The 25,304-nt window shown below is 44.7% G+C and overlaps 1 protein-coding gene across 1 annotated transcript in view; it reads left to right on the forward strand.

Moving 5' to 3' along the window:
- Nucleotides 1-1,316: 1,316 nt before the first annotated feature.
- Nucleotides 1,317-25,304, forward strand: part of S1PR2 (sphingosine-1-phosphate receptor 2) — a 196,740-nt gene continuing 172,752 nt past the window's right edge. The window contains exon 1 of the mRNA XM_069231802.1: nt 1,317-2,207. The gene's annotated coding sequence lies outside the window, so the exon portion shown is untranslated. The remainder of the gene's footprint in view (nt 2,208-25,304) is intronic.

Genomic DNA, 25,304 nt, shown 5'->3' on the forward strand with positions numbered 1-25,304 from the left:
TTGCATTGTGTTTCTTTTAGGTAACCAACTGCTGATTTTTGATAAGAGCCCTAGTTAGGAGTTTTCCAAATTAATGTTGCTAAATTGTTTTTGCATGAAGTCCCACATGCAGATGCTAATTTGAGGTTAGATGAGGATTCATTTGTTGCACGATGCAATTTGAGACCTTGTTATGCTGACTAATGTATGCAATTAGCCCATTGCAGATTGTAGTTTTAGTGGTTTGCGTTGCTATCATCGAATGCATTGTTATTCAAATGCTGCATAGATTGCATCTTTTTCGCCGTTATGGACAGCTATTAATGTTCATTTACATATATCATTTGGTGTTGAGACACATTTATATTGTGCTAGCTTTGTTAATATAGGGAAATAAATTCATTAACTTTGCATAAACTGGTGTGGTTATTCATGACCGAAAGGTCATGGTTCGCCGAAATGTTTTCTGGATTAATTGTGAAGTGTTATGTTGATCAGGGTATTGCTTATGTTCGTTATTGATTATTGATTTGATTAAATTGACTGATCTCGGGTGAAGTGAGCCCCACTTGGTCAAAAGATTCATCGACCCAAGAGCGTCCAAATACAGGTAATTTATTAGGTCGGAACGCTCTAACAAACGTCATCAAGGTGACAAGAACCTAACTGCCACTCAAAACCCCGCCCCTGCCTTGAACTGCCCAACTGAGGTCCCCCTGGCCTGGAATACGCCACCAGGCCGAAGTACCCAGCGGTTGACACATTTGGGTGCAACCACCAGGATCCACATTGCCTTGATTTGTACCACTGTGAGGCTGTGTGAAAAGGCAGTGTGTTAAATACAGTAATTCAAGGTACCGTGGTTGCACACTGAAAGGGCTGCATGGTGCAGTGTGTGCGGTGCTTAATTTGTCAATAAAAAGGTGCCGGTGCCCAAAGCCCTCCTCTTAAACACGCGGCTGCTGCAATTAAATATTGAACACAGAATACTGAGGCGGTGTAATCCTGAAGCCATCTCGGATCTCTTCAATCCATATAAAGCCACTGCCTGCTCCTTCAGCTCACTCTTGGAGCTTTCTACTTTCTCCCTTTGTGACGCTTTTTCGTTTTTCCCTTCCTCAGTCTTTCACATTTGTATCTTTTGCTCTCAACAAATGCTTGAGGCAGAAGAATAAGCCCCGGCCCTCAAAAATAAGTGACGGTGCTCAGCACCGGAAACAACAAGCACAAATAAAGCACCGAGTGTGTGTAGCAAAAGGGTTAAGGGACATGCATGGGCGGGGCACTTGAGGGAATTCGGAAAGGTATGTAGTGAACGGGTGCAGCCCAACATTACCTGCAGTAAGGGAGATGCAGAGAAAGGGTCTGTGTATAAGTGTGCCATGGATTGCACATTCAGAGCGCTGCTGGGGACAAAACGTGTTGTAAAAGGGGTGCAGCGGGGCAGGCCAGGAGCCGGATGTACAGTGAGGAGGCGCACGCATTACACAGCAGGGCGCCGACTAGGTCAGTGACTGCAGAGCGGACCCAGGCAGGGCCGGAGGAGGGGGAGGAGGCTACACCCATTTCCAACCAGCCTGCGCGGTCGCTGCTGTCTGGATTACAGCGCACTCCCAGGGCAGTGGCTCGCTAGCAGAAGACAGGCGCGCGGCGCTCGCTGCGGGCGGCTCGCGCCGGTGGAACACTGAACCCACAACGTTCGGAAACGGGACCGCGAGAGAGGGCAAACGAGCACGTTTATATTGTCCGATCAAGCGCGAGGAAAGCAGCCCCTTGACTCGGACCTCAAGCGCGAGGACAGCAGCTGCTGCAGGAGGGCTGGGTGCGAGGACAGTTCAACGTCCGTGCACCACGGCTGGGAAATCCTGTTGCGTGCTGGGTGCATACTGCTGCCCCCTAAAGGCATGGGCACGAGGACAAACAAACCTACCAAAGATAGAAAAGAGGGACTATCCCGACCTCATAAAAGTCCACTTTGTATGGTGAAAGGGAACCGTGCACGGGCTGAAACTCCAAAAAGGATTGGGATTTTTTTTAACGTTTTTTATTTATTGTTTTCAAAATCTACGTTTTCTTTGCCACCCTTAACCTGACTTTCTCCTTTTACTTTGCTTTTTTATGTTTTTCTACACGGATTTTTATTTTCTTCGTCTCGCCAAGGGAACCTCTTACTAAGAATCGATTTTCACTGCAAGAGGGCAAAGGAATTTAAGGAAAAACACACGTTGGTAAGAATTACACTTCTCTCTGGCTTAGTGGTTGTGACGTTGCCTGTGCGTGCAAAGGCAAAGTGCATTTTTATATGTGTGAAGAAATTGAGTCAGTACAACTCTAAACACTCGAGGTTATTTGGCTATTCTGAGTTGTTTGAGTGGCACGGGAAGAGAACGTCAGCCTTATACAATAGAGAAGGGCTTGATCATAGTCCAGTGATATATGAAAACGCGTGTAAAAATCTGAAAGTAATTCAATGCAGACAATTTATTTGCCAGACACATTCAGATTTGGAAGAATTTGGTAGCCTATGGCTGAAAAAAATATGGAGCATTTTTAATGTTTTGCAATTGTGTCTTTAAAATTGGTTTGGCTTCTCAACCCTGCAACATATTGTATTGTTATGTTTTTGACAATTGTGTGGCTTCGTTTCGCTTTGGAGTCCAGCAGTGACTTTGCACACCATTCCGAGGTTTTCACCGCAGTTACCAACTGGATGGGTGAATTGGCCATTGTTTTTGAGTGGTTCTGTAAATATTTTGGACCAAGTGTGCAAGCTTTCGCCAGCGTGCGTACTTTTTGTATGTCCCCCATATTTACAGCCCGAAAGTTTTCACTTTTCTGCCCTTTTAATTGGCCTCATTAATATTAATATTTTTGTTTGCTGTTTGTAGAACAACCAACAAATGTGCCTCAACAAAAGATGAGTTGCTCTGCACGATACTACTCACCCCTTGGAGTACAGAGATGTTGGCATTGTTGGCACATTTGAAACTCGCAGTACCATCATCTGTCAGTTATTCAGGTGAATTCTCTTTTTCGGGGAAAAATATATACCTCATTTAGCCTGAGTGCCGTCAAAGGCTGAAGTAGTTAGCACGTTCCTTTTCTGAGACAGAAAGAAGGAGGTAATAGCAGAGAGTAAGAAAAGGTAACACATGGAGGCTCTGTGTGTCAGGCTCACGCAGGCGGAGTGGATTGGCCCCACGCTCCCAACCATCCATCAAATTCTAGGGATCTCTTAAGAAGGTTGATGCATACTTCTCCAATGCCAATTCAGTTTGTGATGCTGAGGCATACCAGTCTTGCTCACGAAGAAGATCCTATTGAAGTCCTCAGAGACATGCGGTCGAAGTTCAAAGTGGACTAAACCACAGACCCTTGTGATGGGGGGGGGGGGAGGTAGCTGTACCTCTCACTTCTGTTTCTGTGTTATCTTTGACATTTCCATGATATTCACAGTCCTAGTAAGTCAAACTCCGGCCTACACTGTGATGGGACACCCACTCATGGAAAAGCAGCATTAACATTTGAAGATCATTGATAAAGTAGCTTCCCTGAATGATCATTAATGACATAATACCTTAGAAACCAGGCTTCATCAATACCTCTCAACCTTTTAAGGGGCTTTGGTGTGTGATCTCATTGAAGTTAAATAAAATAAAAACAATTGTGAAGGGTGAGGAGTTTCTTCCTGGAGGGTGATAACAGTCAAGTCATGGGAAGTACTTGACATTTGTGGAGATGAGGCTGATGAGGCTGACTCACTAAAACGAGGATGAGAGGTCTGATTCAACCATGATGGAGAATCAGTAGATTGTGGCTGCTTTGAGTTACACGGTGGGGGCTTTCTAATAAGAATCGTGATATCATGAGTTGCGCCTCCATAATCCATTCTGCAGTATGGGATTGTATATTTTTTACAAATAGGTCAGCGCAGGAATGCACTTCCCACTTTGAGGCGAGTGGTAACAGCAGACTGCCTTATAACTATAATTTAGCAACCCGTGTGGCCCCATCCACACCATCGGACACTGCTCAAGTAAATAAAGAAACAATCGAATGCGTGACCTAATATCTACAATTTCAATCGGGTGACATGACTCCACACGCAGTTGTGGGCAGATCACTTTAGCTTTAAGATCCTCACTTTCATTATCAGTCAAAAATGCTTGGCTTTGCAAGGCAGTTCATTTTGTGGTGGGTCCTGTAAAAGAAAACGAATGAACAAATGATAGCGTGCCTAGAGGGCAGTCGGTTTGGAGGCCTTCATTTTACAAGTTTATTCATACATTCATAGGCAGCCCTATTGTTGACCTGACTGGCCTCTTGAGACGTTTTCTGCTGCTCTATTAATTAAGGCTACTCATTAACTCCATCATTTCCTTTCCCCAGATCTGGTTCCCATATTCTGAAAGACAAATAGCTCATTCAGGAAACCTGATGTTTAGCAGCCCGCCCTGCTCTTTCTATCCGTATGCCCAGGAATGGAGATCTCTCCTAAGAGTATGCATCCGTTAACAGAGTACTGGGCCTTCAGTGACAGCTTCCAGAATTGTCTTGAGGTTTACTGTAAAAGGGAGCTGTTCTTTGAAAAATGGAGAGTGCATAAGCACAAATCATTCAAAAAAATGTGGGCCCAAACAAAAGGTAGAAATGTGATGTACCAATATATTTACCATACCATGAAGCACAAACAGAAATCGCTTTCTCTTCCACTAATGGATATCTGAATTCCCCAACTCACTGACACGCTTTTCTTCAGCCCTTGAAGAATGAGAGCCTGAACCAATCCTCCCAGGCTTCAAAGTAGTTTCTGTATTGGGCTTTCAAAGCAGCTCCCTCGCCCCCTGAAGCTATATAAATGCCACAATCCTCATGGGGGGAAGATCTGGATGAAATTAGGACGTTTTCAGGGAAGGCGGTTGCTCTAAAATGACTGATTGGGCTGGTGTAGAGTCAGTCTTGCGTTAGGTGTTCTCCTTTAAACAAAGCAAACAATGACTGTTCTAGACCAAAGACTAATTTACTGCTGATCGCCTGACCTAATAGTTAATGTGTATAAAGTATGTGCTTTAGGGTCATAACATTGGTATGAGGGTCCATACAAATGGCTCAATACAATATATTTCTGTTATAAAAATAAGTTGAATATATATATATTTAAAAAACTGTAAATAATCCTCTCACAACCTTTACTTTGCCTTCTCGAATAATCTATTTTTACATTATTTATTCACTAGTCGACGTTGTACTATTTAACACAGTGCTGGAGCTAGCGAGATCACATGTGGTGACGTCACCGTGAGCCATGACCCTTTTCCCACTTTAGTTAACACACGTACTCCCCCTCCCCTCCACTCCCTCCTCCACTCATAAGTGAAGGAGGAGGGGATGTGATTTAGTGGGTAAATTGCCAGCTGAGAAACTCGAAATACTACCTCGGCTACTACTTCACTTGCCCAAATTTGGTGCTTCGGCAATTTCTTCAACTCTGCAATGTGTGTGTGTGTGTGTACTATGCATGTGTGTATTAAATATACATCATTGAAGTCTCTACTTGAGGCTAAAAACAAAAAAACACACACTCTTAAAGTTCATGAACCAGTATGTAAGTGCATAAATCTTTCAACAGGCCGTATTTGTTTGTGAACGTGCATTTTCCCTCCTTGAACAACGCAAACCTTCCACATGGTGAGACACGTGACCATAAACATGTCCAGACCTCGTCACTGTTGCTGTAGCTGTGTCTTTGAAGAGTTGGTAGCTAGTGGGAAAACAGGTGTTAACTTGACATGTTACCTTACAACAGGGATCACCAACAAAAGCTAATTGTGCAGAAAGAATAAGAACAACACGCTCACTCACCAATTTTCAACCAAGACTCCTAAATCTATGCAGGCTGTTCCTTAAAAACGAATTAAGGGATGCAGTCCTGACTAGAGCCTTATAGTATGTTTAAAAAAAGATCCCGCCCTTCTCCTAAGGAGATGATTGAGACATGCAGTTGGACATATAAGATCTTGCTACACCCAAAGCACTGAAGGGTGCACAATAAGTTGTGCACATAGGATCGTCCTAGACCGCTGCAGCAGCTTTTATCAAAATGGCACATTGGGTCTTCCCAATGTCCTCTCTTGTGGTGTTAGTTTTGAGTTGAACACATGAGGTCCTTCAACAGAAAGTTCACTTTTGGTGTTTTTAATGAGTTTGACTCAAGGGTTCTCCCAATAATGGCTTTGTTTTGGCTTTAATGATGTAGGTACTCTTTCAATAATAAGTGTATGGTTATTGTGTCTTTAATCAGTTGGGTACTTAGTATCTTTCATTAACCAGTAACATTGTTGTTTCTTTAATGTGTGCTGGGTACCTAGTATCATTCAGTATCCTGTACCATCCGGTCTTTAATGTGTTGGAGATGTAGGGTCTTCTAACTAACTGTACAGTTGAGGTGTCTATAATGTGTTGGGTCTTGTGTTGGGCCTAAGGATCTTCTTATACCTAATATTATTGAAATGGTTTTAATGAGTTGAGCATATATGTTCTTCCAAATGCTATTACTATTGTGTCATGTACGCTTACAATTTTCCAGTAGCTAGTACCACTGTGTTGCCTTTTATGAGATAGGCACATACAATCCTCCAAAAACCAGCAGCATTGTGGTGTCTTTAATTGAGCATGTAGGATTTTCCTATAACCTTTACCGTTTTGGTGTATTTAATGAGGGTGGCACATGAGCTCCTTCAAATACCTAAACCTTAGTTGTGTTTTTAATGATTTGGACAGACAGGATCGTCTTATACCAGTGATCACTCTCTTTCCTTTATGCTCATTTAAAAGGGCCTCAGGTGGAGGTCACAGGTGTAGTGAGTGGTTCTATGACCACTGTCCTTTAATGGTGGTATCAGCTACCCGCTCCCAATCTGAACAAACTTTACTATAACAGTATTAATGGGCTCTATGTGCCTCCATCCTTGGTTATAATTTTGACTTATATCAAGGGTTGCAGTCTCAGTCTTGAAGAATCTCACTGGCCACATTGACTTCAATGAAGTCTCACACCTGGGTCTCACCAGTTTTCTGACAAAAAAAACCACAACATTTGGTCATTAAGATCTCTGTACTAAGTAGAAATATTGGTCACACTATTAACTTTTGAGCCCCAGTTCTCTGCAACTTTTTCTTTTTTTAGGTCTGGTCTAGAGACAGCTGTTGCTATATTCACCAGCCTCATGTTTTGAACACAAATATGATATAATACATACATGGCTATATAGAGCGAGGGAATTTTGTTCAGCTCTCTTCGTCCACTAGTCAGTTCAGCTGTAATTTATTGTTTGCTTCCACCCACAATAGAATGCAGCAAGGGACAGTGGATGATCCCATTTAATACATTGCCTAGCTTTCATTTTGCCTATCACGTGTGCACAGATGCCAGAAAATGAGCGCACTTTGTTTTTAGTGCTGTGTCGTGACTACTGGGCCAGACGTTTATTTTTATGTATTTTATATTTTTGTCATTTTTTCCATATTGCGTAAGAAAACTACGCCCTCTCCAGGGCATATTGGCTTGCCACTGCCCGCTCCACTTTAGTAGGAAGTAAACACTGAGTTTTTTTTTTTTTTTTAGTTTCTAAGGGCCAGATGTAGCAAAGGGTTTTTCCCATTCTGTGTCAATGGGAAAATGTGTTCGTACATATGGCCCTAAGTGTTTTGCCTTTTAGTAGTGCTACTTTGCAACGAAGTATTCTGCATTTAATCTTCGTCATGCTGGCAGATGCAAAAATACGGGATCGCTGTAGCTAAGTCAGCAATTGCTTCCCACAGCTGCCTCTGCACACATCCATGTGTGCCCTGACTATTACAAGGCGTTGCACTCTCAGATATAGTTCTTGCACTGTTTGGTGAGGAACTGAGCCTGGGTAGTGCTCTCATATCCATACGTCGATATTGATGGTTTTAGCAAAGTATTATTTTGAGTATACTAGTAGAACATCTGCTGCCTAGAAAACATTTTTTGTCATGCATGTTGTCTGGTGGCTCAACAGATGACTGTAGCAGTGTGACCTGAGATCAAATGGCATTTCCCCCCTGTTTAGGTCTGACGATAACCAAGACTTTTTGGTTGTACTAACATTATTTTTATAATAATTGTAATGCTTATTGCGCCTTTCCGCCGGCACTCTTCTTCCATTGGTCTGTTCTTTTGCCATTCACATTTGTCTCCCACCCACTTCAGCATGCAATATCGAGCAGTGGTTCAGTCCTCTTCAGCTATTGGCTGACTTCACTGTGAGTGATGACATATTGTCTTTTCACAAGGAACACCTTCTCACACAAAGTAGTGTCCTTTTAGACTTTATTTAGAGTTTGGAACAAACATACAGCATTAGTCGACTTACATTACAGTGGTTAGGTTGCATAAACAATCATAGCAGGCAGGCTGCCAGGGAAACTTACTGCAATGTGTGGCTTATGAGACCTAAAAATATATTTTTGCTTTCAGCCATTTTTTTTTCTTTTGAGATTGATGGGGGTCCAGTATCCTCCCCCAAAATACACTTTTGGGAAAACCATGAAAGAAATAGAAAAATTGACAAACCCGAAAGTCTGGCAGCCAAGGCGTGACCGATTGGCTTTGACAATGCATGTTATGTTGTATTTTGTTAATTTGTACAGACTACAACTCATGCCATAAACTACCTCTTTACCAGGGGAACTGCAGCTCATAGCACAACTTTCTGCTTACCTAGGACTAGATGAGAACGCATTTAAGATAATAATGTGAAAGGAGCACTGCAGCGAAAGTGAGCGTACCCCCTTGAGGACACTCCTCTTGTTCGCCGGGATTTTACATTTCAGGATTTTGAGTAGTACAAAGGACATAATTATGTGGCAGACTTGTACAACCTAAATCTACAGCGAAGAAAAAAACCTTTGACAGTCGACTACACAGAGAATGTTGAATGCCGATGTGATGAGAATGTGCAGCCCAGTGGCGCACTCTTGATGGAGTGGTTGGTAGTCGTTTCATATACTGGTGGAAAAAAATCCAGAAACCTAAAAATCTCTGCTGTGTATAGAATGAATGTGTGTCATTACCAAGAATACATCTAAGATACTAGATAAATCTCTTTTATGTCCCAGTGCCTCAGTCCCCTAATCTAACAAACTTGGCAACATTTAGAAAGTGTAGGCGAGGAATTGGATTTTTATTGACTTAGTGGGTGAAATATTGGAAGATGCTCTTTTTTATGTCGTGGCCCTTCGAAATAGAAAAGGTGTCTTGAGAAGATTTAGGCCGATGTATTCATACAGCCCATGAAATAACCAAACACGGTGTTTGTATAAGTTTCTGAAAACGGCCAAGCCCAGACAAGGTTGTAGAAAGGAAATGAACTGATGTCAAAAATATGTTTGTGAAAGCATGGGTGTTCGGTGTAGTTCCTTGTTTGGGCCGAGCTGTCTGGAGCTGTGAGCCAGCTTTTCATACAGCGGTTCTTCACCCGTGGTCCATGGAGCCTTGGGTGTGTGCAACACCTCTTCAGGAGTCCGCCCACTAATATGTCCTCAAGCAAGCATAATCACAAGCATTTTAGATAAATAACTATTTAAAGGTTGTTTCTCTTATTAGGACAACACTTTCATCAAGTACCAATAATACTCACTCATAGTTAACTTTATTGCTATCTTTGTCTGTTTGATTTATGCATTAATAAAATATGCAAAGGTATGTTTAAAAGATCATCAGCATTTTAAAACCAGTTTTTCAGTCAGAAGCTGATTGCTAGTTCAGGATAGAGCAAAGGTGAATGTGCAAAGGCATTGTTCACATTCAAACACACTTCAGCTTGAACAAGCAATCAGTTTCTATCTAAAAACAATTTTGAATCGTGTACTGTTTTCTAGAAAATCATACTCATCTGCACACTTAACAAGCCAGTGGTCAAACAGCTCAGCGATCTATGCATGTTTACACATGTAGACCGCCTAAAAGGTTCTTCAAGCCTGCATGATCTCTCATCAACTGCTTTACATGGCCGTGCAATTATAGACTCCATTGCACTTCCAAGGTAACATAGGGGTGGACCTCAAGAGCAACTGGTTTGTAGTATGGCTTCAGATGCATCAAAGTAATTTTTTGTCCCAAGAGATCTTTAGTTGTTATATCATTTTTAAGCAGAGCATAGATGGGGCATTTCAAAATGGGAAATATTGTAAAGTCCCTTTTTAGATGGTCACCCCTACTTTTTGCTGCTTGCTGCAGTTGCTTTTGACCTGAAAGTATGCTGAGGCCTGCTAACCAGACCTCAGTACCAGTGCTCTTTCCCTTAAATTGTACTGAGATGTTTGCAAACCCAATTGGCAAGGGCTTTACCACCCCTGTAAGGCATAGTAAATGGTACCAGTGGAATGCAGGGATGGTAAAAGGGACACAAGGGCTGCAGCACTTATTGTGCCATGCTGCCTGACCCGAGTAAAAGTAAACCTGCAGAGCTGCCATGTCAGCCTGCAGGAGCAGCTTGCCTCCTCGAGTTTGACACTGCCCACACCACGTGCAGGCAGAGTCTATTCACTGCCATAGCACAGATCAGTCACCCCTAAGGCAAGCTTCCTATGGCCGAGGAGGCAGGGTGCAGTGTGTTATGAGTGTGGACATATTTGCAATCATATATGACCCACTGATGGCATTTAAAAGTTAATGCTATCACAAGTGACCCCCGGTCCATAGGATAACATGGGCTGGCACCTGGGCAGTCCCCAGATGTCCAGCTCCTTGTTGGCCATGTAGATTCCCCCATGTTTAGTATTAAACTCTGTTCTTTTTAGCCCAGAACATGATTCTTGTACCCAGGATTAACTAGCATGTACCCTGGTCTAGCATGTACCCTGGTGGTATCCTTAGAAGATGCTCACCAAGATACCAGCTTTCCCCTGCCTTGGCAGGATCTTCTGAGCCATTTGCTGCCAAGGCAAGAGTCTGCCCTTCTGCTAGTTGTGCTAACACTTCCCTCAGGATGGAGACAAAGCACCTGGGCAGTAAGGAGGTCACACCTCCCGCCCAGGACGGCTAGTGTTTACAGTAATCAAGGCAGTGAACCACAAAGGCTTTACCGCCCATGATGTGTAATCACTTGTCCTCCCTGCTTGAAGACAAGACCCTTCCCACCCTGACCAAGTTGGCAGGCAGGAAAATGAGCTATTCAGAGGCCGTACATCCCCCGAAGACTAGCCACACCTATAGGGTGAACTAGGTCTATACAGCCGAAGAAGGGTTCTGCCATGATGGCAAACCTTAGAAATAGTTGGTTCTTGGTAGAAAAGTGATGTATTCCTATGGGAACTCGTCATTTCAGGGGCGGGCTAGCCGCAGGGATCAGTAGCCCATTGGCCATTGTCCCCCACCCCCTTAATGCCCCCTAAACCAGGATGTAAGGGGCTTGGTTCTCACTTTTGATCTAGGAAGAGGCACAAAGAAGATGCTGTCACTGACAATCGGACTTCAGACTCTGCCGCAGCGCAAAAGAGAGGACACTTAGGTGCCCTGAGGAGACGATATACTGGAACTGTGTGATCAACGTGTGCCCGTGGTGAAAACTTGTTACTTCCAGCAAAAGGGACTCCAGTGGACTGCAGAAATAAAAGCAGACTCCCCCGACTGTTACCTGCAGAAGAATCTTCATACTCCGTCCTGAGAAGTGCAACTCTTTGGGCCCCTCATGAGTGAGTCCAAAGAAAGTTGATGACCTGTACCCCGGGAGTGGTAGTGAGGCTCTCACCAGGTTTTGAGCCGCTAACCCCTTCCGGACGACCTCCAGCAGACAAAGTAACTGTGGACTACATTTGCCGCTGTCAAGGCTTGTCAGTCGCCAGCCTGGTAACCAATGGCTTTTCAGACATCACCTACACCAGAGCAGTTCCTCAGCATACTGACTGACATTGGCAACAACCCCACTCCTGAGATTCTGCATCCTGAAGGAGGCGACTTTGAGAGGAGCAGCAAACCATCTTTGGTAAGACCAGTCCCTGTGATTAACAGCGGCAGGCCACCTCTGCACCTGGCGCCACCGGATGTGGTGGCAAAGTTTCAGTGGTGGAATCCAGGTCCTGGGACCCCAGAGGCCTCTACTTTGCAAGGGTAGAGTGTGAGTCCACCCCAAAGTGTGCTTTTGTCATGTGCTGCATTTTGACAGTGCCCACGGATCCCTTCAGCACCAAGGACAGCCAGAGCACCTCTGCACCCAGACTCTCTGGGGGAGATAACTAGAAACTGATGGTGAGCTTGTTCTAGGGACCTGCACGACTTTAACTCCAAGTGGGTTTCCCGGAATTTCCTACAAAACTGATTGCACTGTCTTTTTCCCATTAACTTCAGTGGGAGTCATTTGACCATTAAAAGTAATTCACAACTCTGTTTGGCTGTCAGATACAAAGTTTGTTTTGGTGTCTATATTTAGATAAAAAAAAGTCTGCTTTATTTTTCTAAATTAGTGTTGGATTTCTTTTGAGTCATGTCATTTACTTTCATTTACTTATCGTCCATGTGGTTGTTGTGAAATGCTTTACGCATATTCCTCTAAGTAGCCTGACTGTTCTTTGCCACAATACCAGGACTGAACTAAGGTTTACTAGTGTGAGCCTGAGGTTCACTTCTGGATAATGTGCTAGTATTACATGGTAAGACTCCTTGGTCATACCACATAATACTCCCCCCTTGCTATAGGAAGCCCCATCTTCTCCCCTCCCCAGATGTCAGACACTCTGATACCCACCTTAGAGAAACCTACATGAGTACCGCCTGTCACCTGATCACAACAGTGTCTACACTGCTTGTTTAATTGTAGTACAGAATAATATTAAACAGTATAGTTCTATGATATGCTCATCCTGGTTTATGAACATGTTCTAAATCACACCTCAAGGCAGAGGTTCTCCTGAATGGTTTCATGTTCTAAGCATGTGGCTTGCAGAAGCACTCACAGTTGCCTAGCGGCCAGAGCTCGGGCCTGCGGGCTCAGCCTCCCTCCATTTTAGAGGATTCCCAGTTTCCCCTGATTGAGGTGTCGGTAGACCTGAGTTTTGGATAAGGTGGATCTTGTTCCCTTCCATGGAGAATGAGTGTCATGGCCACCACTACTGTGTCTTGGAAATGGAAGAGGATGTTGGCTTAGAATGTGCCTAGTGGTACCCTCATGGGAATGGGAGAGTAGAATGGTTTCCATAGCTCTCTTTGGCTGTGAGTAGAATACCTTAACTGCTGTCTCATTTATGGGTGAGAAAGCAATGGCGCCCACTACTCTGACTGGATTTGGTGAGAGTGACTATGCCTGCAGTAGTCTCCCCATGGAGCAGAGTCTGATGGATTCTATGACTCTGACTTGATAGTGGCAAATTTTGATGGTATCTAGTACTCTCTTGTAATTGTGGAAAAATGGGATTGCACTCCTCTCTTCTGATTGGATGAGTGTGGGATGGCTGCCACTACTCTCATCTGATTGGAGGAGTGTGGGGTGGCTGCCACTGCTCTCTTCTGATCAGGGGAGTGTGGGATAGCACTGCTCTCTTTTGATTGGAAGAGTGTGGGATGGCTGCCACTGCTCTCTTCTGATTGGAGGAGAGAGGGGCGGTTGTCACAGCTCTCTTCTGATTAAATTTGTAGGAATGTGAAATGCTTGCCACAGCTCTCTTCTAATGGTGGGAGTGTGGTATGGCACTGCTCTCTTCTGATTGGAGAAGTGTGGGATGGCTGCCACTGCTCTTTTCTGATTGGAAGAGAGTGGGATGGCTGCCGGTGTTCTCTGTAAAAGTGTGGGATAGCTGCCATTGCTGTCTTCTGATTAATGGGGGCTTCCTTTATGCCTTCTTTCTCTCAACATGTCAGCAATTACACCCAACTTTGCAGAACCTTGGTATGCATGCGCAGTGTCAGGACCTTGGGCGTGGAGACAGGGCCATATAGACAGTGCGTATGAGGAGCGGAGCCTGAGAATATGTCTCACAATGCGAGAAGCATGTTCGCAGACACAATAAGGTGCTTGAACCTTGGAGCATATAAACAGTGTGAGGAGCTTCGGGCACATGAACGGACAGCTCTGCTAAAAAAGGGCAGCCAGTGCTAGGAGCAGTGAAAGCCACATTCCCTATTGATTTAGCAGTGCCCTACGTAAAGGTATATCATATTACTTACTTAGACATTCTTTCCAGCGCGACGACAGCCTCGAATGACACAATGCACGCCTCTTGTTCACGAGCAGTCATAAACAATGAGACATGTAGCATAAACAAACTAGCGATGACCAAGCAAATAGTTGCAGTTCTTTTTAACTTTCTTTTTAAGTTTAATTACGTGTTCACAATAGACTGAACGCTACACTGTCTGTATCATGGGGGCAGCGCACCTAGGCAGGAAGACGACGTTTGAACACTGTAAAAACACCTAGGTATTTGCACTAATGAACAGAAGCAGTCTGTACATATTACACTATATGTATATATAGAGTGTGGTCGGGCACACGGACTGTAAACTCTGCATTTGTTACACCGTGTGCTTAGGTGGCAAGTACACAGCCTGTAAAAACTGCACTATTTAGTCATGTACTTTAGGGTGGACAGACTCTCGGACTGTACTTACAACTCTTTTTAGAGTGCTTAGTGCAGGCAGAAGCACAACGTATGAACACTGAGCTGTTTGCATCATATGCTCGATCTGAGCAGACACACAGACAGGAAGGAGTGCTACAATCGAGGACTTCCTGTATGTGAAATGTTGGCTGTTGTGTTGCAAAGAACTTTAGGGCATTTTGGGGTCTGAGAATGTGAGCGTCACTCACAGGAGTTCCCTTTGGGCATCCTACTTTCTTACTATTAGGTCGCAGCCGTCTTGTTTCTAGAGGCATTTAGGGGACGTTCAGAAACCTGGCCTAGGAATGCATTCTACCTATTGCTTGCCATTGACTTTGTGGTTTGTAACTTACTTTTTTTTTGCTTTCCAGTGTCTGGCTTTATTTGTATTTGGCTGTCCAGTTTGGGTTTGTGCATTCCCTTGCCCAAACCTTTTTTACATTATCCTCCCAAATGCTCCCTTTCTGTAAACAAGACTGTAATTCTTCTTTTCATCTCCTCACATATTCTGTGCATTCAAAGACCAAAGCCAAATGTCACACACTGTTTTCTGTGGGCGCCTGTTCACTTTTCTTTCTCTGACTTTCAGTTAGGATGTATGTGACAATCTTGCTGCGTACTGGGGTAGGAAAGTGTTTTTTTCTTGCACACATCATTTAAATGAACTGTGTATTTCAGAAAATATCAGAATTAGGAACACAAAGCACATTTTTTGTTATTTCTTAAGTGTGTTGGAAACAAAAACTTTAATATGATCAAAACAAATCATTACACTAGGTGATGCAATCTCCACACAATTTTGTCTGCGCACTATTTAGTTTTAGTAGCAAAATTGTATGTCTGTGGAATTGAAAATGTGTCCTCTGTAATAGCAGTGTGCTACCACTCCATGAATACTACACTCTACTCCACTCTGCACCACTCCACACTGCTGCACTCTACTCTGCACCACTCCACTTTACACCACTTCATGACACTAAGTCCTGCACCATTCCACTCTACGCCACTGCTCTCTACACCACTTCATGCTACGCCTCTTTACCCTGTACCACTCTGCTTTATGCCACTGCACTCAGCCACTCTACACCACTGCACACTTCACCACTGCACTCTACACCACTCCAGTGTAGGAAACACCAATCTACTCAACACAACTCCACTCTATACCACTCTTCAACCACTGTACTCCATGCCAATATACTCTTCGCCAGTGCACTTTACATTGTAACACTCAACTGTATGCCTGTGCATTCTACGCCAATCCACTGTACCCCACTCTAATCTACTCAGCACCACTGAACTATAACCCACTGCATTCTACACCACTTTAGTCCATGCCACGCAATGCAGTTACACTCTACCCTGCACCACTCCATTCTACCCCACTTCACTCTACTTTGAAACAATCTACTCCATGCCACTCTATTCCACTCCTCGACTTTCAACTCTATGCCACTGCACTCTACGCCAGTCTACTCTTAACCACTGCACTGTAACCCAGTGCACGCTACACAACTGCATTGTCACTGCACTCTGTGCACTGCACTCTACTCTGCATCACTTTACTCTACGCCACTGCTGTTTATGCCACTCTACACTACTGTGCTCTGACTCTCCACTGCAACACTGCACTGTCCGCCACTGAACTCTATGCTGCTCTACACTGCTACACTCAATGCTACTCCACTGTCCGGCACTGCACTCTATTCCACTCGATTCTACTCTGCGTTCGACACCACTGCACTCTTTGCCACTCAAGTCTACTCTGCACCACTGCCCTCTGCATCACTCAACTCTATGCCACTCCACTCTGCACCACTGTAGTCTAAGCCACTCTACTCTACGCCACTCTACTCTGCCCCACTCCATGCCACTCCATTCTGCACCACTCCTCTTTGCGCCACTGCACTCTGCACCACTGCACTCTACCATGTACCACTCCAATCTACGCCATTGCATTCTACAACGCTGCATTGTATGCAGCTGAATTTATGCCACTGCACTCAACGCCACTGCACTCGTCGCTGCGATATTCTGAAACACTCTATGCCACTCCATTCTGCACCACTCCTTTTTGCGCCACTGCACTCTACTATGCACCACTCTAATCTACCCCATTGCATTCAACAATGATACATTGCATGCTGCTGATTTTATGCCACTGCACTCAATGCCACTGCACTCGTCGCCGCAAGACTCTACGCCGCTGCTCTCTACACCAATCCACTTTGCTCTATGCCGCTCCAGTGTATAATACTCTATGTGACCCCACACTATGCCACTCCAATACAGAACACTCTTTGCCACTCCATTTTACAACACTCTTCTCCATTCTTCGCTATTCCACTCTATGACACTCTACACCACTCTCCTCTAAGCCACTAACTTTTAGCCATGCTGAACAGCAGCCACACTGGTGTACAGCATGGCTAAAACAAATTTGCAAAGCAAATAGCTCTTGCATATCGGAGACCTGTTGGCTTTGCCAAAGCTAGTTTTACCAGTAACCTGAGGAGGAGCGGATACTCCTTCGACATAACCACAAGTAAAAGCGAGGGGAGCTGGGAGACAAAACAAGCCAAGCTCTGGAAGTGTTTTGGTCGGGTTGGGGGCCAAAGGAAGCACCCAGCAGCCATACTATGCATTGAGCCCGTTTCCCATGACGGTGTTGTGTGAGTCCACATTGGAAATGCCTCCCGTCGTCACACACCACTGGAGAGGAACCTGTTGTCCACGCTGAACGGTGTCCAGTTGTTTGATACAGAAAGCAGACACACGAAACACGCAGAACTGTTTTTTTTAATCAAGCAGGTCAGCCCAGCACGCCCCCAGATGAAGGAACCCTTTTGTTTGATGAATACATTTGTGGTCGAAGGACCAGGGGAAAATCTTCACACACCTTCCATGTCTAAATCGAGTTTTTAAAGATGTTTTTTTTTTAAACACAGATGTGAGATGTGTGCTCCAAATCATTTCGAGCATCAGTGCGCTATCGGGTGAAGTGGGGGTGGGAATTCTTCATTGTTAAAGTGATAAAACAGTTGTTATGTGTCAAACATGACATTTTTTGTATTTAGTATTTTTTCAACAAAATCTTCGCAGGCGGGGTGTGCAAGTGCATTACGTTTAAATATTTCTATCAGATACAGTGATGAGGTATAGTTAGGGACGCGAAGGGATACTTGTGGACGAACGAAGGTGAATTTGCTCCTCGGCAGTGGCGCAATTAATGAGAAGATTGCAGGTGTCAAGAATGAGGTTAAGTAGTAGTATTTTCCGAACTGTTGCTGGGTCGTAGTCTGCAGCTCCGTAGCCTCGAAGAAGTTGTGTAGAAGGCTTGATTTCTCACATTTTACTGTCTGTGCCGTCAGTTTTTGTTGTGGCAGCCAGGCTTTGGGAGAGTATGGTGGGCTTGCTAAGCTGGCTTTGTGACCGATGCAGGGCAGAGCAGGAGTCGTAACAGAAAACCTCCCTCCTCCGATTCGGGGCGCTGTTTGTTCTGTTTTTTCTTGAACCTCCCAGTTATTTACAGGTAAGGTGAAAGATGCTATAAATTGTGACAACACGACTTTGCCTCCCTCACTTGTCTCTTTAAGGGACTTCTGAATTTAGGATTTGAGTTGTAACTCCTTACAAGCAAGTATATTTTCGAAACCAAAAGAAGCAGGGGATAGCAGAGGTGTTCTCGGATGTAGTTAAATCGTCAGATTTCTTGAGAGCATTGCCATATAATCAGGCACATGGACGATTCCTGTGACCGATTGTATCCCATTTTGTAGTCCGCCCTGGGGTGCAATTCCTGATAGAGGGACACACACGCACTCTAGGCTGCAGATGCTGGACTGTAGTCTGGTAAATATATCTCTTAATATAAATAAATAAAGCATGCTTTCAGAATCTATCACAGTGCAATTTTAACAAAGAGGTTTATTTTGTTAGTACATAGAAACCTTTTTTGTTGAATGTTCTTTGGTAAGTGACATTAATTCAAGACAGTGAATGTGTGTGATTTAACAGGACAGCAGGATAAACACTGCTACTTTAATGCAGTTCATCTTTTCCCTGAAGAAGCGTTCACTTTGAACCAAAACACGTCAACAAAATCACCTCCCATTCACTTTAGACTCCTTCATTTACTGGGTGAGTGCTAGTCCCTGCCAACGGCTATTTTCTGCAGTGTGTTCCCCAGAACTCTATGGTAGGACCCGTGGCATGATTTCTCTGCATAGCGTTTTGATCACAGTAGGCTTTATTTGCCTCATCTTTTCAAACTGGGGGTGCTTAGAAACAGGAAAACCCTCCCTAAAACGGACAGATGCATGTTTAAGTATTGCAGTTAACAGAACAATTAAATATCTCTTCTTCAAACTAATTACTGTTAAGGGGTGGGGGACCGCAGCGAGACTGGTCATATTTCAACCAGACATACAATTACTCACCCTTCAAATAGAAAAATTATACAAGAAAGGCCCAATGCAAGCCGGTTTCTTGCGTTAGAGAATATAACATTCTTCGGCCGTATTTATTACAATCCACAAACACGACAAATGTTTTGTTTTCCACATAAATACTACAATAAGTATAATACAGCATAGTGGCTGCATGGTCATATCTAATACATAGAAACTTCTATCAAATATTCCATAACTAATACATGAATACATTAAATTTTATATCAAATTAATGAGTCATGATTGACCACCCTCAGGCCCTTGTGGTGATGACTGACTCAATTGACTTGACTTAATTGACTTGGACCCAGAGCAAGACTCTGCCGGTCTCTCTATAAGTGGTCTTCTACAAGGGGAACTCACTTGTCCCCTCAAGACAGAGGGAGCTGGGCCAGCATAACAGCTGTACACTCAAACAACCATGCCAGACCTACCCAATACAGGGATTCCCCCTGGCACCCATTGGGAGGTGGGCCTTGGCCAACTGGGCCATACCTTGGCCCCTATACCAGGCCACCATCCCCCATATCCCCAGCGCCGTGTGAAGGAGTACCCCGGCTAGCTATGGACAAATCGCGGTAGTGGGCGTCCCCAGCCTTCCAATAGTGACCGCAGTACCCCTGCTACGGATTGAGTTAAATGCTTAAACAGTCCAATTCATCCTGAATTCCCCTGCACATTTTCTTGATGCCAAGATTTTCTACCTGTACTTAGTGGCCAAACATGACTCCTCCTCTGCACTCCTCCAAACAATGATTGAACATACCCCCATTGGACTAAACACAGGGATGGGGGAGGGAGAGGAAGCACTCCGTTGCTCAAGCTGGCCAAAGGGGCCAAAGGGCGGCGGCAGCGATCATCAGGGGGGGCCCAGGCAGTAATGTGTAACCTAGGGGACCCTGCTTGCTACTTAACATGCCCTTGACGACCGCATGGGCGACCCCGGCACTGATGGGAGCAACCAATGGTTTCTCACCGCGGGAAATTCAAAAGGTGGCCACTGTTAGCCACTGCCTGTGAGCGGTCCGATCCGGCCCATACCTGTCTTCAGTGCCTGTGACCTGGCGGCTTGGCCCCTTGTCCATTAGCACTTGTTTAGTTCATGATCTGCCATTAGTGTGGCATCCCAGTGCCTTTCAGTAGTCTTGGGAATACTTTCAAAATGACATATTGACGACCTTCTGAAGGTTTCATACTTTTGCCTCTTTTCTTGCCTTAGCGGAGGAGCCGTCGCTGGACTACTGTAATGCCCTTTATTTAAATATCAATCAGCTCTTGTTAAACAGGCTTCAAATCATCCAGAATGTGGCCTCTCGCTTAGTCCTGGGACTACCCAAACATTCCTCAATCACAGGAAGCACTGTGACACCTTCACTGGCTGCCTATAAAGAAACGTGTGTCCTTTAAGGCTCTCTGTCTGATGCAGAAAGCTCTTCACTCGCTGGGCTCGGCTATCTTAAGACAACCGCGAATTAGTACATTCCCAGGAGATCCCTGAGATAATCAGGTCAATACAAGGTGGTTGTACCACTGTCCAAGAAAGCCAGGTGGGGGGAACAGGCTTTCTTGGTAGCTGCTGCAAGGCTTTCCTGGAAATACCAACAGCCTTACTGTACACTTACTGTTTGGCAGAGAACTTAAAACATGGTTGTTTACTTCTTAGGAGTTAGTAGGGACCACTTCAAAGTGGCCTGCTTGTATTGGACTGCCTTTGGATCACCTGGTTTTCTCTCTGCTCCCTAGCACTATTAGACCTTTTTTGCCCAATGCGCTTTGGAAAGTATACAAATACAAATACTCTGTACACAGTGCACATCATAAAATAAATCGTCTTGTGAGTGACTACAGGCATTTTAATACCAAACTCAATGCTACTTATTTTATGGACCTCAAAATGATGAGAGGCTGAGTCAGCATACACTGATCTGTCTTAGCTTCTGCGCATCGTGTACCAGACTTGTGCAGCATGGGTCCCTGCAGGGGTATGGCTATGAATAGTGCTGTAGGTGCAGTGGCGCAGAGAGCAAAGGGAACTTCAGTAGCTTTCTGAACTACAGTTAAAGCTTTCTGTTATTACCCAGCCATAGGACAAAGAGCCAGGGTCCCTTGCTTGCACTAGGGTCCATGGAAGCCCAGCCACGTCACTGAGTCCACGAGTGGCAGATCAAAGCCACATTTAGTTACGTCATATTATTTACATTAGTATAATATGCAGTGTGCCTTTGGTAAGGTGTAGCAGCGCTTTTTTGTAACATGTGGGTGACCTTACAAGCAGTTCCGAGATTTGAACTGAAGTCCAGACTCTGATTCGGCTTGTGCACAAGGACTGTCAGCTGTGCAGTGGGTTGCCCACTCTCAGGTGAATGTGTCACTTCAGTGAGTTATGGGTTAACATTTGTGGGTGGGGAGGGGAGTGAGGCCGCAGTTCCAGTTCGCTCTTTTAAAATGGCTGACCTGACCGTTCCCCACACAAGCTCCTGTGTGAAGGCAGTTGCTGGTAGGGGGTGCCTTTAGGTGCTGGAATGTGTGTTAGGAGTCTCCCTCAATGTGTTCACTTGTATCACGTGTGTTGTGGCATGTGCTGATAGAAAATACTAGGTTATGCATGGTGATGCCCTACATGTGCACAGCATGCCTGTGCTGCGTATTGTGATTGGAAATGCTTGTTTTTGTTGGGCAACACGGTTGCTGGGCTGGAGAGAGCTTGCACAGGCTGCTGGTCTGCCTGGGAGCGCCCTGGCTAGGTGCTCCCAGCCAATCCTGACGCTGTTCTGAGCAGCGTCAGGATTGGCTGGAGGGCAGGGTGGGAGCCTGTGCCTGAGCGAGATGGAGGAGCAGCGTGGCGCAGGAGGAGACGTGAGTGCTTTTAAATATTTTTTCTAATATAATGTGTTTCCCATCCCTCCCGTCTCCCCAATGTGCACCTCCCCGTCCCCTCTGCGACCCGTGACTCTAGCCTTATATATACGATTCGCCGTTTGTCCAGTCGGGCCCTGCTAGAGTTTGCTGCTTAGTAAAACTGGCTGCTTTGGAGAGCAAAATACTCAAGTTGTTACCAATAAAAAGACCGAACTCCTTCAATGACACCCTGATGATTGCATTTACTGGACACTGTATTTGTGCTTAAATCAGATGATCGCCCTGTAAAGGCATTTTTTTATAGCAGACTGCTGGCGACAAACAAACAAATATCCCTCAAAGGGAAGATTACCTGAACTCCACTCGAAGCAGATTTCCTGTCAGACCAGTGTTTCTGATAGGCCAGTGATTCTGATATGCCAGTTCAGCATATGATAGACAACGGCTAGGAAGGGGTTAAAGCATGTCATCTACTGCTGTTATCGACCTCCTTAGGATGGAAGGTTCAGCCAGCCTTTTGGCTGCTGGGATTGGAACCGGTGGCCTGCAGGGCACATGCAAATGTCAGCATAAGCTCCTGCACCCAATAAGTTATATCGCTCTATTTGTTTGTGGCATCTAACTCCAAGCTACGCCTCACAGGCACATTTAGACGTAGTTGTGTGTACGCTCAGCCCTACAACAGCTTACTCTAAACACAATTCCTCATGTTGTGTATCATAATGCCCTTAACAGGGCTCTGAGCCATAGAGTTGGCCACAGGTTTGATGCCCTAAAGGCACATCCATTCAAGTCATACGAACAGCAAATCCTACAACCACAGATCAAGTTAAGAACAACTCCTGGCACCATTACATGCGAATTCAGACTCCTTGACATCTAACTTTCTAAGCATTTGCAATAACAACCCTGCATATATGTCAAATTATACTGAATTTAAGCAAAATATACCCATATAAATATAGAATGAATTGGCAACAATGACTCGACATTTAACAACTGCAGGAAGCTGAACAACGGACAACTGTACACCTCAGCAAAGCAAAACAAACAACGTAATTTGCCAAGAGCATGTATGCTCATAAACCACCACACAGATACACAAAAGGATCCAGGTGTCCACCACCAAATTTAATACATCATTAAACACACACTGGTTGCTCAAACCATGTTGACCGCTACCCAATAAAATTTATCTCTAAGCGGTACCAAAAACAACACAGTAGAGTATCAACAGACCACTTTGATCCTTTGACTCCAGCAAAGGAGCATCCCAGAACTTGAAAGGGTGCCCATATTCCGAAAAGCGCTTTAGTACCATGCAGACTGTGGGGATGAATCAAACAAGTGCATGCAACATAACATGAGCTAAGGTAATGGCTTGATAATGCGAAAAATTACCTACAGCCCTGGTATTGAGCGTGGCAAATCACATTAAAATAGAAACAACACCACCACAGATCACATTGCTTGAATTTACTTAGCTACACGGGCTTACTTAAAATATGGATCCCATGGGCCTTATTTGTTGAGCTCCTTCCACTTCTCTACCATCAGACTTGATATGAACTGGAAGGTTTAAAGCCCAAGGATCACGATGGGCCTGTAATAGTGCACAGATCCATTGGTTGGGACTTGGGGTGCTGGGTGAGGGTGGGTCAGTGTCTCAATGCTGAGATCTGTGGACAACCTGCAGGAGTTACAGTAAGATACATTCTCTCTTTCCTCCTTCCAAGGTTCATAACGTGAGTATCAGTAGGCTGAGTAATAGGAAAGCCTGCTCATTCCAGTGTTACAAAACTGCAAATTGGGGTGGCAACTCCATATTTTTAAAAAGTAAGAAAATAAGTTATTACTAGACTGGAAGTAAAACATAACAAGCTTAGGTAATGGTAAAGGATGAAATAGTCTGGCTGAGCTATTGATCAGAGTTTCCAGAGGATGTTTGTGCCTTGGTAGTATTAGCTGTTGAAGGACTCTTGAATCAGTGGACTTTGCGTGCTTTTTCCAGAAGTATGAGCAATTTTAGCCGTTTTGGATAAGCTCTGACCTCTAGTTGGGAAAATGCTTTTACATTTGGTCTGAGCTCATCGTCCTGGTAGGTACAGTGAAATTTTTGAGAATTTCCTTGGCCAAGATTTTGGAAGTATCCTTGGCCTTTGTCCCTGTAAGCCTCTCTGCCAGTTTCTAGAGTTGTCTTCACCTTCCTTCTTGTAGGCTTCGTTGCCAGATTCTGGAAGTATCTCCATATCTTCAGTTTTGCATCCATTGCTGCTGCTTTCTGGAGGCATCCTTGTTTCCCTCCGCACCAGCTACTACCTGCATGCCTGGACATTTGCTTAGGCAGGCCTTGATGGCAATTTCTGGAGGCATCTGGTGGTCTCCGTCCCTGTAGCCATTGCTGCCAGCTTCTAGAGGTATCTCTGGGCTCGCAGGGAGTTTGTGGAGTTATCTCTAAGCATTCACCATCTAGCCCTTGCTACCAGTTTTGAGGGGTATCTGTGGGCCTATGTGCCCATGCATGCCTCGCCTCCTTTTCTAGTGGTATATTTGGTTCTTCATCCATGTAGACCTTGGTACCAGTTTCTAGAGGGCGCTTTGTGTACACCCGTGCGTGACTTATTACTCCCGGTTTGAGGCTGTGAACAGAAACCACAAAACGTTTGCTGTCCGAGACAGGGCCACTTTTCATTCATTCGCTGCCGAATCGTTCGATTAACAGAAGTGCAGCCAAAATATTAACCTCGAGGGCAGCAACGATTGTTCCCGCCAAACATTGACAGATACATTTCTTCAACGGCTTTATGCTAATAGTGTTTTTTTTCTATAGAGAGATTCATACAATACCGCTGCCGTTTCAAATTCCTGTTAATAAATGCTACTGTTACCTAATTCACCGGATGGAAGATTGAGCCTGCCTGCTTCGACAGGACTCAAGCTCACGATTTCCAGGACACCACATTTGTCAGTGGAGAGCGTTCGCTCACTGAGCCATCCCGGTGACATAACAGATCTATTACTTTTAAACGTGTTACATTGAGGATGAGGTTTGAACACTGGGATATGGAAGTTCCACCTTCCTACAAAAACACTGCGTTGCTGGTTCTAGGGCCGAGCTCACGTCTACGAGGTAGCGCCAAATCACTGCCCACAGTCTCTACAAGGAACCCTTAAGCGCTTGTGTTGTACCGCAACATTATGGCGGGATAGTAACGCCGATGCTACCTTCCATCTCCAGTCATCCTCCAGTGTTGTTTTGCCTTTCCACGCACTTCCCTAGGTGGGTTTTTGAAAGGGTGATGGGTTCCTGTGAACACCTCTCTCATTGTTGTAACTGAAGAGTGGCAGACAGATGGCCGCTACCTAGTTTTGTCCTGTGTGTTTGCAATAAAAAATGTG

This window comes from Pleurodeles waltl, chromosome 4_2 (assembly GCF_031143425.1).
Source record: "Pleurodeles waltl isolate 20211129_DDA chromosome 4_2, aPleWal1.hap1.20221129, whole genome shotgun sequence".
Lineage (NCBI taxonomy): Eukaryota > Metazoa > Chordata > Amphibia > Caudata > Salamandridae > Pleurodeles > Pleurodeles waltl.